The sequence below is a fragment of the Saimiri boliviensis genome, chromosome 5 (assembly GCF_048565385.1).
Source record: "Saimiri boliviensis isolate mSaiBol1 chromosome 5, mSaiBol1.pri, whole genome shotgun sequence".
NCBI lineage: Eukaryota > Metazoa > Chordata > Mammalia > Primates > Cebidae > Saimiri > Saimiri boliviensis.
In genome coordinates this window covers 98,156,133-98,168,928 of record NC_133453.1, presented here as the reverse complement: position 1 = coordinate 98,168,928, position 12,796 = coordinate 98,156,133, and the positions used below count along the sequence as shown (strand labels likewise).

At 31.7% G+C, this 12,796-nt stretch overlaps 1 protein-coding gene across 4 annotated transcripts in view; it reads right to left on the bottom strand.

Moving 5' to 3' along the window:
- The window catches only part of LRP1B (LDL receptor related protein 1B), a 1,884,038-nt gene that overhangs the window by 418,489 nt on the left and 1,452,753 nt on the right, over positions 1 to 12,796 (bottom strand). The window lies entirely within an intron of this gene.

Below are 12,796 nucleotides of genomic sequence, written 5' to 3'. Positions count from 1 at the left end.
TAAACACTAAAATTCTTGCACTTAGAGACTTTATAAGCTGGGAGCTGGAGATAACCATTTTAAAAATACCAAAATTGTACATTGTTCAAATATGTATTATCTTATGAATGTGTTGTGTTACACTTTTAACTTTTTCTCGTGGAAATTTTCATGTAAATAGTAAAGAAAGCAGACTCATGAAAGCCCAAGGACCCATTAATGGGTTTCAGTGAGTACCAACATATGGCCAATTTTGCTTAATCTACGAAACCCCCTATTCCTCCACTGTCACAGAATCACTGAATTATTTGGAAGCAAAACCAATATATTCTATCATTTCATTGGTAAATATTACAAGTTGAACGTCTAAAATATAAAGACTCTTGTTTTTAAAAAATAGTGAAATATCATGCACAACAGATCAAGAGCAAGAATTTTAAAGTAGTTACTCAAGTAGCTTCATTAGTTTCAGAGAGAGAGAGAGAGAGAGAGAGACAGTTTTAGCCCCCATAGTTCAACTCTTGTATTTATGTCTGTTTGTTGTGACCTTAGATGAGGGAAGAAGCTTCCAAGCCATCATGACTCCTCCTTATATAGTTTCTCTGACCCTACATCATAAGTCTTGTGCACTGGTAATCTGGTAGTTCCTGCTCACATTTCTCTTCTAGCTCACTTTTCATTCACCTCCACTGGAGTCTCACTTGCAAGTAAATTGTTCTGCCCTTTGGATGTGACTCTATTGTTTCAGTTATTCATGAATTTAAGATAGTGGTTTCCTTCCATATTAATCCTTCCTAGGTGCAGGAAGAGAGACTCAAAGAAGGCACAGACTGAATTTTATTTACCTGTATTACATCAGAGCCCAGAGAAGTACCTGAGTTATAATAAGTACTTCATATTTCTTAATTAAAAGAATAGTCAGAATATACATTTATCTCTTTACTAGTTCAATTCCCAAAGAGAAGACAAGTTGAAGTGGTTTAAGTAGCACATAGGGGATTCAATAAATGTCATATTATAATAATTCTGAGAAGATGAGCCATCTATGTCAGACCACAAATAGAGAATTACGGTTTTGTTTTGTTTTGCCCACTTCTCAGTGATTTTAGAATCGTCCTCATCCTTGTCACCACAAGCTCAAGACTGCCATAAAAAATGGAAATTGGCTAACGGATTCCGTAATGTAAAACACCATGGCAGGTTTTGTGGCAACGTATTATAATGAGACATAGAAAGTCTTTTTTTTTTCTTATTTTAAAGAGATGAACTAATTATAATAAAATTTGGTTGCATATTACTTTGGCACTATTTTAGGATGCTGTCTTTATAAAAATTTTCAAAAAATAATTGAGAAAATCACAATGTATATTCTTGTAAGATTGATTATGCCAGCAAAGCACTAAAGGAAGAGATTTGCTTTGTTTTTCCCCAAAGGCATTGCTGAATTTTCTTTAAAAAAAAAAATTACCTTGTCATCACATCAACCAGATATGACCTTATGCAGAAAAATTTTCAATACTCCTTTCTTCTTTCCTCTTTCTAATTATTGCTTTCTATAAAGCTACTGCTTTTAAACCATTCATACTTGTGTGAACTACTTCTGATTTTTCTGCTTGTATTAGATATATAAGCCTATGTCTCTGTATCTCCTGGATTATTTGTTTGATTCATTCAAAAGAAAACTTTTTGGAGTTCACTTTCAGGAAATTTTCAATAACTTTTAACAAGTATAGTGAGAAAATACATGAAAAATAAAGACAAGTTTGGAGAAGCAGAAAGTTAAAAAAGCAAACGTTACTGACAAAACCCCAAAAGCATGTACATTTGACAGAAATGGCAAATTAAATGCTCTTGTAACAGCTAACTAGGGTCAATTTTATTTAAAATAATTGGCAGTAGCATAATCAGAAACAAGATAATAAGTTTTATCAATATACCACAAAATAGACTAAGTTAAAAGTGGACATATTTTCCTTCTCTTACTATATTTTAAGTTCAAAATATTTTACAGAGCTTCTACATATACCTCAAAATGTTTCTATCCTGTGAGATACAATAGTATTGATAGGCCACTTGGGCTAATGTGATATATGCATGAATGTTTTATCAGAAACATATACAGCCCTTTTGATAAAGAAGTTATGTATCTTGAAACATAAAAGTACATGAAATATTTTATGATTGCTGTATTTTATAATTATTACATCTATATTTTCACCATTATTATAATTATAAAGAAAACTGTGCTCCATAATATAGGGAAATGGGCAGTTTGATAGAAAACATGATTTTCCATTGACTGGAAATCATTCTGTCCTATTGATGATAAAACAGAAACTTACTGATTTTCTCATCACTTCATATCTTAAGACCTGGATTTATACATTGAATAATATTTTAAATCATACTATAAATGATTATTCCACTTAACAAATATGGATGAACTATAGGCCAGTATTGGAAATAAGGAGAAAAAAAGTAATAGGGCTGGAGAGATGGATGGATAGATCAGATAGATAGATAGATAGATAGATAGATAGATAGATAGACAGATGATAGATAGATAGATATTTCAATATATATAAAAACACAACATTATGGAATCATCAGTAAGCTAGAAATTATATATATTAAGGGATTATTTTAATGCACTCATATTACTGTGATTACATTAAAAACAAAGAAGCCTTTATCTCTTACATGAATGTTGAAATCTTTACTGATAGAATAACATGTTGCCTGGAATTTGTTTCAAAGTAACCCAATGACACAGTGTGTGTATATTTGTTGGGGCTGGGGGATTGAATAGATGAACAAAATTGGCTGCATGCCAATGCTAATTGAAACTGATCCATGGGCCCATAGGGTTAATAGAACTTCTTTCTTTACTTTTGTGCTTATTTGAAACTTCCATAATAAAACATTTTAAAAGTAACATAACACATTCATAAGTTAATATGTACTTATAAATTATGCAAAATTTAGTTTTTGACATTTAAACCCACATTATTTTAAGTGAAATATTTTATTGTGTCTTTACAAATTTTAGTTGATTAGCATTGAATAAAATAGCAATAGGAAATTAGAATTAAAGGTTTAAAAGTTTAGCTTCCAGATACTTTGAAGTAAAAATGTGGTCTTTTCACATTGATAATATAAAGATATATTAATGGCCAGTAAACATATTTAATGTCAAATTATATAAAAAAGAAAGTTTTTCTGTTATTTGTTTTAACAATTTCTAACAAAAGTTGGCATATTAATCATTTCAAAAAGTCTGTGTTTTCTAATGGCTTTAGATAATGTAATAGAATAATAATCAATCTTTGGAAATAAAGTTACAAAAATGTGACATTATTTATTAAAAGTTATCATTTTTAATAATTTGTTTTCATATCCTGAACTTCTAAAAATAACATAAATATTTCTTAAAATCCACTAAACTACAGTTATCACGCTTTTAATTCATCCAGGTTTTACTTTTAAGTTTGAAAATAATAAAGATTAAAACTATTATGGCTATTTATATGATAGTACATTAGGATCAAATGTTTTTAATGCAATACAGTCATTTATTTATTTCCTGCCCAAAGTGGAATCTTGACCCTTTGAGGTTCTTTCCAGTTCTGTATGAATCTCCAGCGAACTGAAACATGTGAGATAATAGGTTGTTTACATACAATAAATCTACATACAGTGAGCTGGAAATGCAGTAGGTAATAGGTTGTTTATGATTTGCAAATCTGTTCAGTGAGCTGAAAATTTGTCAGATAATGGGCTGTTTATGAATTCTAAATCAATATTCAGTGAGCTGGAACTAAGTTAGATAAGGGGCTATGTATGAGTTATAACTCTGTTTTCAGTGAACTGGAAACATGTTAGATAATGGGTTGTTTCTGAGTTGTAAATCTGTTTCAGTGAGCTGAAAACATGTTAGGCAATGGGTTGTTCCTAAATTATAATTTTTTTTTTTTTAGTGAACTGAAAACCTATTTAATAAAAGACTCTTTACGTGTTATAAATCTGTTTTCAATGAGTGTGAAATGCACCACGATAAAAGGTTCCTGTTGACTAACAAGATTCCACGTTACTGAACCAGAAACTTGTCATCTAATAGATTCTGAGTAGCAGATCTATTTTTCAGCAATTTAGATATAAGGAATGATACTACCCTGTGTACATAAGCATTGTAACTTTAATCTGTTTTCACCATGGTTTTCTTTGATAAATAATGGTTCTACTCGATTATGGTTAATGGAGTGAAAAGGTACTAACCGTCTGCTTTCAGTGATTTGGCGCCAGACCAGCTTTGTAGTGTATCGAGTTTTGTTAATTTTCAACAGTTACCTAGTTCTGCTGGTACCCAGGAAATGCTGTAAAATATGTTCTGGCTTCAGAGGACTTACATTCAAACATAGATATGTGCTATATAAGAAACAGAAAATATTCAACATAGTACAGAATGAACCCCAGCTAAAAATTTGGCATAGCTATAAAGGACGATACAAAGGAAGAAACTTGAAATCTCACTGGGGAGACAACATGATCAAATATAAAACAATAAAATTTAATTCAAAAAACATTTCCAGGCCGGGCACTGTGGCTCAAGCCTGAAATCCCAGCACTTTGGGAGGCCGAGGCAGGCATATCACAAGGTCAAGAGATAGAGATCATCCTGGTCAACGTGGTGAAACCCCATCTCTACCAAAATACAAAAAAAATTAGCCAGGGCTAATAATTAGCCGCGGTGGTATGCGCCTGTAGTCCAGCTACTTGAGGGGTTGAGGCAGGGGAATCACTTGAACCCTGGGAGGCAGATGTTGCAGTGAGGTGAGATGGCACCAAAGCACTCCAGCCTGGCAACAGAGTGACCGTCTTTTTCGACCATTTCAAAAAAAAAAAGAAAAGAAGACAAGAAAGAAGAAAGAAAGAAAGAAAAAGAAAGAAGGAAAGAGAAAGAAAGAAAAAGAAGAGAGAGAGAAAGAAAGAAAAAAGAAAGAAGAAAGAAAGAAAAGAAAGAAAGAAAAAAGAAAGAAAGAAAGAAAGAAAGAAAGAAAGAAAGAAAGAAAGAAAGAAAGAAAGAAAGAAAGAAAAGAAACCCCAAAACGCATGATCAAAGCCAAAAACTTTATATTAGTGTAAAGAGACTAGTGAAAAAACAGTCACAGGATAAGAGACAGGTAAGAAATAAAAGTTTTTAAAAAGAGTCAAGAAAAAAAGATTCTTTGGGGGGTAACTAATTGATTTTTAATCTCTTCTTCAACTCGAAACTATGCAAATGTTTATCAATAATTTCATATTTGTTGATTATTATTTTGGTTTTCAGGAAATATTGGGAGAAAAATAAATATTCTATCACCAGCCATTATTTAAATTAATGCTTACTTTTATCAATGTTATACATGCTTACAGTGTTTTTCAAAAAGTATATATTATTAGAAATCTCTTACCAAAAACCAATCATTCACTAATGTCCTACTCCTTCCTCTAAAAACAAAAACAAACTCCTGCTCTACAAAACTATTTTTTTCAACTTTCAAAAAAAAAAATTTATGAGTTAGTCTTCATATTCATAAATAATGTGCTCGTATCTCATTGGTCTTTACTAATTTTAGACAATCTGTCAAGTTAAATACCCGTAGTTCTTTTTGCATACATCCAGTATTTTTATATGTTAATTTTTATTGTTCACTGCAGAGACAAGCACTGTACTATGATTTTGTTTACTTTCTTGTACTTTTTTGATTCCTGTAGTTAAAAACTATTTTTCACTTGGTTTACTTTCCATGTACCTGTCTTTAATTCTTTAAGAATGCTGTATTAGTTAAACATAAAATTATGTTCCAGATGCTTATACATTATATAATCTATCAAAGCCGTTTTTCTTCAGAAGGCCTCCTTTTCATATCTCCCAGACTTCTCTGATCTGGACTAGGACTTTTCTAAGTCTGATGTAAAACTTTCATCTTGAAACAAAATTTCGGTTATTTATATGCATTATATGAGAGTCTCTTATATCCTGAAAAATCATGTCTTTCTCTTCTTTGTTTTATGTCTTTCATTATTCTCTAAAAGCTTTCAAAGAAAGGTACACCAGAATTAAACATTTGGTCATACATGTCAGAAAATGTCTGCATTGATTGATAATTTTACCTGCTGTCTTTCCAAATTGTTGCTATGTTTCATTAGGTCTTCTTGTCTTTTTGTTTTTGTTTGCTTTTCTGTTTTTTACTCTAATTGTATATGCATTTAGAAAAGACAAGTAGATTGTCAAACAATTGGCAAATGTGTACTTTTGCCAATTGTTTTGATAATAATATCAATAATCATGTTTTCTCTTATTTGGCTTTTGTTAAGGTTTTTTCTATGAAATCCATTGCTTCTTGTCCCTTCCTATTGTTAGAGGCCAAAGTTAATTCAATCAATTCATAGACATACTCTTATGCAGAAAACATTAAATTATGTAGCAATCACTATTAAAAAATTACAAAGGTGAATAAATATTAGTTACCTACTCCACTTTATATCTGAATGTTTGTCACTTTAGTCATTGATTTGTACAGTCAATGGATAAAGAATGATATTAACAAACATGCTAGAAGTTATAAAATGAAAAGCAGAAAACTAGCCCCAATTTTGTATGGAAAACTTACTATCAGACTACTGGAGGCCTACAGAAAATGGAATTACATTACCAGGATTTTGAGTCTATGGATTCACAGAGAAAGTTACTTTAAAAATTAGGTTGGGCCTGGTGACACATGCCTACAGTCCCAGCACTTAGGGAGGCCAAGACCAGAGAATCACTTGAGTCCAGTAGTTCAAGACCAGCCTGGGCAAAATGGTGAGATCCCATCTCTACAAAAAAAAAAAAAAAAAAAAAAAAAAAAAAAAGTGTGGTGTCATGCACCTATAGTCCCAGATACTAAGGAGGTTGAGATGGGAGAATCACTTGAACCTGAGCAATTGAGGCTGCAGTGGGCTGTGATTGCACTCCTGCACTCCAGCCTGAGCAACAGAGCAAGCTCCAGTCTCAAAACAACAAAAAAATTTCCACTGGATTAAATCCCATGAGTGAGCAATGTAGACAGTTCTGAACTAATTGTTCTCCAGTAATTTCTCAATACTTATTAAAGTTTTAGATTTGAAATAAGCTTGTCCTCTTTATTTAAAAATCATGTCATATTTCATATGGTACACTCTAAGTTTATCTCTGTTCTACATTGTGATACACACCAAAAAGTTTAATATTCTAATTTGTAAATCATTAAAAATATATGAGAAATAAGCACTAAACAATTAACCTAATTGAAACAGTTTACATAAGTAATCTGAATAATTATCTGAATTCTCTCTTTTATCATTCAAACCTGAATATTGTGTTAAAAACTTGGAACTAACTCTAACAAACAAGAATAAAGTAACCATATGGAAATATTTAGGTTAGTATAACTTAGAGTAGAAATAAACTAGAAGAAAGGTAATTTCTAATCAATAAGGGAATTAATAAAATTATATAGTGGATATATCATCCACTGTACATATGTATATATATATCCACTATATATATATATCTCCATGTATGTATACACACACACACACACACACACACACACACACACACACACACACATATATAAACTATTAAAAGGAAAAATGCCAGTCAATTTGTATAAGGTATTTCTTGAGTGAGAAAATTAGAGATGGTAAAATGGGGGACAAAATAATCCACAGTTTTTATTTGCATAAGTACATAAGCATAGGCATCTATATATGTTATAATTACAAACATTGTGGAAAAAGTACTTAAGAATACACAGCTGGTATTAACATCGGCTCTTTTTGGATGGAAGAGGGAAACAATACAAGGGAATTTAAAACAACAGAAAAAGAAGTGAAGCAATTAAATTACACAAACTACAAACTGAATTAGATGAAGATCTAAAAAACAATTTAAATCATAGAGAACAAAGAGCTAATTTGTGGTATGGTGAAAGGCCTGGAATTTACTAATTTCCTGTTGAAAATATAATTTCAGCAGTAAAATAAAGCCATTTTCATTGGAATGGATACAATTCCTTGAACAAATAGAATTAAATAAGAATGACTCTGAAAACTGTACAATATTCCCCATAGCAAACCATTTTTATCTTGGCAGTGAGTATCTGTTTTCAAGTAAAATTCATGAAACATTGCCTTAGGTCTAAAATACCAATTCTCAGAGGTAACTTCATTTCTGCTGACAGAAATTTCCATATTTTTTTTTACACATATAAAGAGAAAATTGCCAATGGTAATCATTTTAGTGAGGTGGCTGCAAATGCTTTAGATTGCAAAAGTATTGATAACAGAAAAATTCGAGGGTAGTCACTTTTAATAATAATCTATTAGACTAAATGTATATAATTTCCAAATGGATAAAGGGCTACAGTTAAGAAAGTACACTAGCTTTGTAAAAATGGTTTTAAGTAAAACAACATGTAACCTTCAGAACGTGAGAGAACAGCATACAATAATTTCAGCTTGATGATATGTTAAATGGAATGCTATATATGAAAATGTCTATAAGTTATCAGCCAACAGCTAATGTGTGTTTGTGGCATTTGACTTTCTGAAATTTATTAAAATGCTCCCAAAATTCCTACGACAAAATTTTGGGGTAAATTACAGACTATTACAAATACATCATATTGGAAATATGCTGGTCATCATCATCATCAAGTATTCATCATAGTGACATTTAGAAAAACTACAAAACTCCAATGCATCATGCCAAGATCCGTACGTATCTGATATAAACAAAGGTATCACACAGTATGCCCCTTAAATAAATGTGCTATGAGAATTCTTGAAGTAAAAATCAGTCACCATGTCTGAAAAACAGTGAATAAATTTTGATATTTTGATAAGTAAGATTTTCTTGTTTTGCTAAACATCTAAAATGAGAAATTTTAAAGTTTTCCAAAGTCTTCAAAACTGAATGCAGGCATACCTGGGAGATATTACAGCTTCAGTTCCAGACCACTTCTAAAAAATGAGACACGGGAGTATCTGTTTTTCCAGTGCATATAAAAGTTTGACCAGGTGCGGTGACTCACACCTGTAATCACAGCACTTTGGGAGGCCGAGGACGAATTACCTGAGGTCAGGAGTTCGAGACCAGCCTGGCCAACATGGCAAAACCCTATCTACTAAAAATACAAAAATTAGCTGGGTGTGGTGGCAGATACCTGAAATCTTAGCTACTAGAGAGGCTGAGGCACAAGAATCGCTTAAACTGGGGAAGTGGAGGTTATGGTGTGCTGAGATTGTGCCACAATAGTAAGATCAAAAATCACTGATGGCAGGTCACCATAACAGATATAATAATGACAAAGTCTGAAATATTGCAAGAATTATCAAAAAGTGACAAAGGTACACAAAGTGAGCACATGCTGTTGGAAAAATTGTGCCAACAGACTTGCCAAATGAAGGATGCCACAAACCTTTAACATGCAAAAAGCACATCTGCACAGAGCAATAAAGCAAAGTGTAATAAAATGAGATCTCCCTATTATCTATCTTGAAGAAAACAGTCATAAATTGATGACAGATTGTCATTTAGGAATTTGCCTGTTCAATCCTTCTCTCCAAATATACCCTCAAAAAAATGCAAGGAAAAAAGTAAAGAAATCAAGGGAAAATAATTTCTTTTTAAAAATAGCAAAGTATCTTTTACAAAGTTTAATATAATTCTGATGGTACTTAAAAATGCAAAACACTAAAACTAGTGCTCTAATTTTAGACCCTATCAAAATAAAAAATATTTTATCATGATATAAGCAGGCACTTTGAAAAATAGACTAATGAATCCATAGTTTGTCTAGTAACATACTATTTCTGTTCATCTGTGCTTAATTTAGAAATATAAAAAATTATATTTAACATTCTTAAGTGTTTTTTTGCCATCTTTCTCTGATAATCCAATGTCATATCACTGTGCAGTGGCTTTAAACAAACAGAAAAACATTATAAAAAATTAAATTCTGATATCCAGAATGCCCTTTCTTTAAAAAGATTAATCTCTCTGAAACAAGAAAATACAACAATATACTGTTTCATTTCACTATAATTGCCACAGAGAAAATGTAAACTTTAAAAATAATCACTTTAAGATTTAAACAACCAAATTAAAGGCTATTTGATAGAAATTAATGATTTGCATTTTACCTTTGGAGATTAAAGCACTTTAGAATCAAGGTCTGATTAATCATTTCTACTACTATTTTACTACATAAGAATAGCAAGAAAGCTTGTTTATATGTATTATTCCAAGAAAGGTCATGTTATGACATAATTGGACAATGTTGAAATGCAAATGTTTCATTTGGACATTATTTTTATTCATAGAAATTTGGACTAAGTTGTCAAATATTTCCTTCTCCTTTGACACCTAAAATAGCATAAAAATGTGGTAACTGAAAATTCATTCATATTTAATAACTTCAGGAAGAACTCTATTTCAAAGAAAAATAGTTTGAGAGTTCACATTGCAAAGCAAATTCGAATTTATACCAGGTCCAGCATTTTTCTACAACACACACTCTATGAAAATAATAAACAACCATATTATTTGTAACTTCACAACATTGTTATTCCACCAAGTCAATCTTTTGGTAAATAATTAAATGCTTTCCTAAATAAAGTCTAAATTATTTTCTCCTTTTTCCATAGCATATTTCAGTGACCATTTGTGACCATTTTCTTTAACCAGCACATTGGAACTGTGTTCATTATTGCAGTATTTGGGAACTAAATGAAAATACATTTCAATTTCAAGGCCACATATGGCCTTAAAAAGGCTACATATGGCCAAGCCAGAGAAAACAACTTTACATGTAGGTTGCGTTTACATGATGGCATATTCCCTGTGAAGCAAGAAGACTGTGTATGGCATGTGGACAACGGGATCCTAAAACGCATGGTGGATTTTCATAAGGAGCTGTTATTCTTAGGTAACTTCTTAAGCTCTTAAATTCTCTTAAGAATATATTTTTTAAAAAATTCTGGGTAACCTACTAGAAAATATAACTATCATCCCTACCGCTAATCTAAATTTTAAACAGAGATGTTTTTCCTTAAGTCTTAGAGATTCGCACTTTGTATACTCATTTTCAACCTTATTCATTCCAAAAGACTACTTCAGTGGAGTAAAACTTTGTAATACAATCCATTTATCACACACACACACACACACACACACACACACACACACACACAAACACAAATAACTTTCCCTACAAAACGGGGGAGTGCATGAGGAGTCTTGGCTTTTGATAAGATGGCTGTGAAGAAAATTTTAATAACCAGGATTAAAACTCCTCTGTCATATGTAGTTCACTTATAATAAGCCAAAGAGTAAGAGATACATAGAAACATATAAGTGAGAATGTCACATGTCCAGGATTAATGTTTCATTATAATCTTTTTTATTATTTGAATAAAAAGATGACAAGGAAGATATTTATATGCCAACCTCACTCTCAGAAATGGTAATAGTTAATCATTGACGTAATCAAGAAACTAACATTTCCAAGGATTGCCTTTAAAAAATAACTTATAGTACATTTTATTTCAAAATCTTGGCTTTAAAATGATGACTACTTAAAAATGTTTGCCTAAAAAGTTGAATGTATTTGTCAATATACAAGTTACCTTATCAGTATCTTGAAAAGAAAGTTGGTTTTGAGATGCATAAGTGAAACACCAAAAAGAAAATTCCTGTTCTGCCATTGGAGAATTATACTGTGAGGAATGAAGTCTCAAATAAAGCTAGCACACATTCTCTCTAATGTACCAAACCTCCAACTCTTTTCCCTTGCATTAAGGCATAACATTTTTTAAAAGTGCCTTACTCAAATGCACAGAACAGAATGCATTTATTATCATATTTTCAGCAGAAATTTGGCTTCTAAGATAACTAGTGTGTTTAAAATGAGGAGTTAGGAAAAAGTTTTCAGGAAATAAGGTACGTCGGCATGCTGTGACCCTACATAACATTTGATTCTGCTGGAGGAGAGAAATAACAATGTCATTGTCCTCACTGTTACCTCCATGCCTGGGACAGAGCAAGAAACAAGAAATACAAAATAAATGCATGAAAAATGCAGTTCAGAGACTCCACTTAGTAAAAAACCCAAAAAGGTCCGTATATTTACATTTTTAGCTATGATAACCTTGGCCTCAATGCTGCCTTGAGACATCACACAATAGAGTTGAACCATTTAAGTTTCATTTACCCTGAAAGCAACAAATGTTTACCTAAAGAGCAGTTGACATATGAGTGTATACCTAGGTTTACTAAGATTACAAGCTAGAATGACTCCTATACACTTCGGATAGTCTTTGAGATTTATTTTTAAAAGTTTGTTCCTTCCTCGAATAATTTTTCTACTCTACACACTACAGTATCTGTGGTCTGCTGGAAACATATGAACAGTCCATGACCTTTGTTTGAGTATCTTTCAAAATCCATGTGTTCCCTTTTCCCTCCAGTACACAACACTTTTTCTAGTTACATAGATCTTTTGACTCTCTTTAGCACATACAATTCAGGTCTAATCTTTTCTCTTTGCCTGACTCTCAGAGCTAAAGGTGATTTCCCCATTCTCTCAAAATATATGCTTTCTTGCTCCGTAAGATATTAATTACATTCTGCCTTATTTAATAGTTATTTATGAACTTGTCTAATTCTCTTCTACTTAATAATTCCAAAAGTTCCTGAAGTCAGAAATCATACTGTGTTATTTTGGGGGTTTCTTTTACTAGGAAGTAGTAT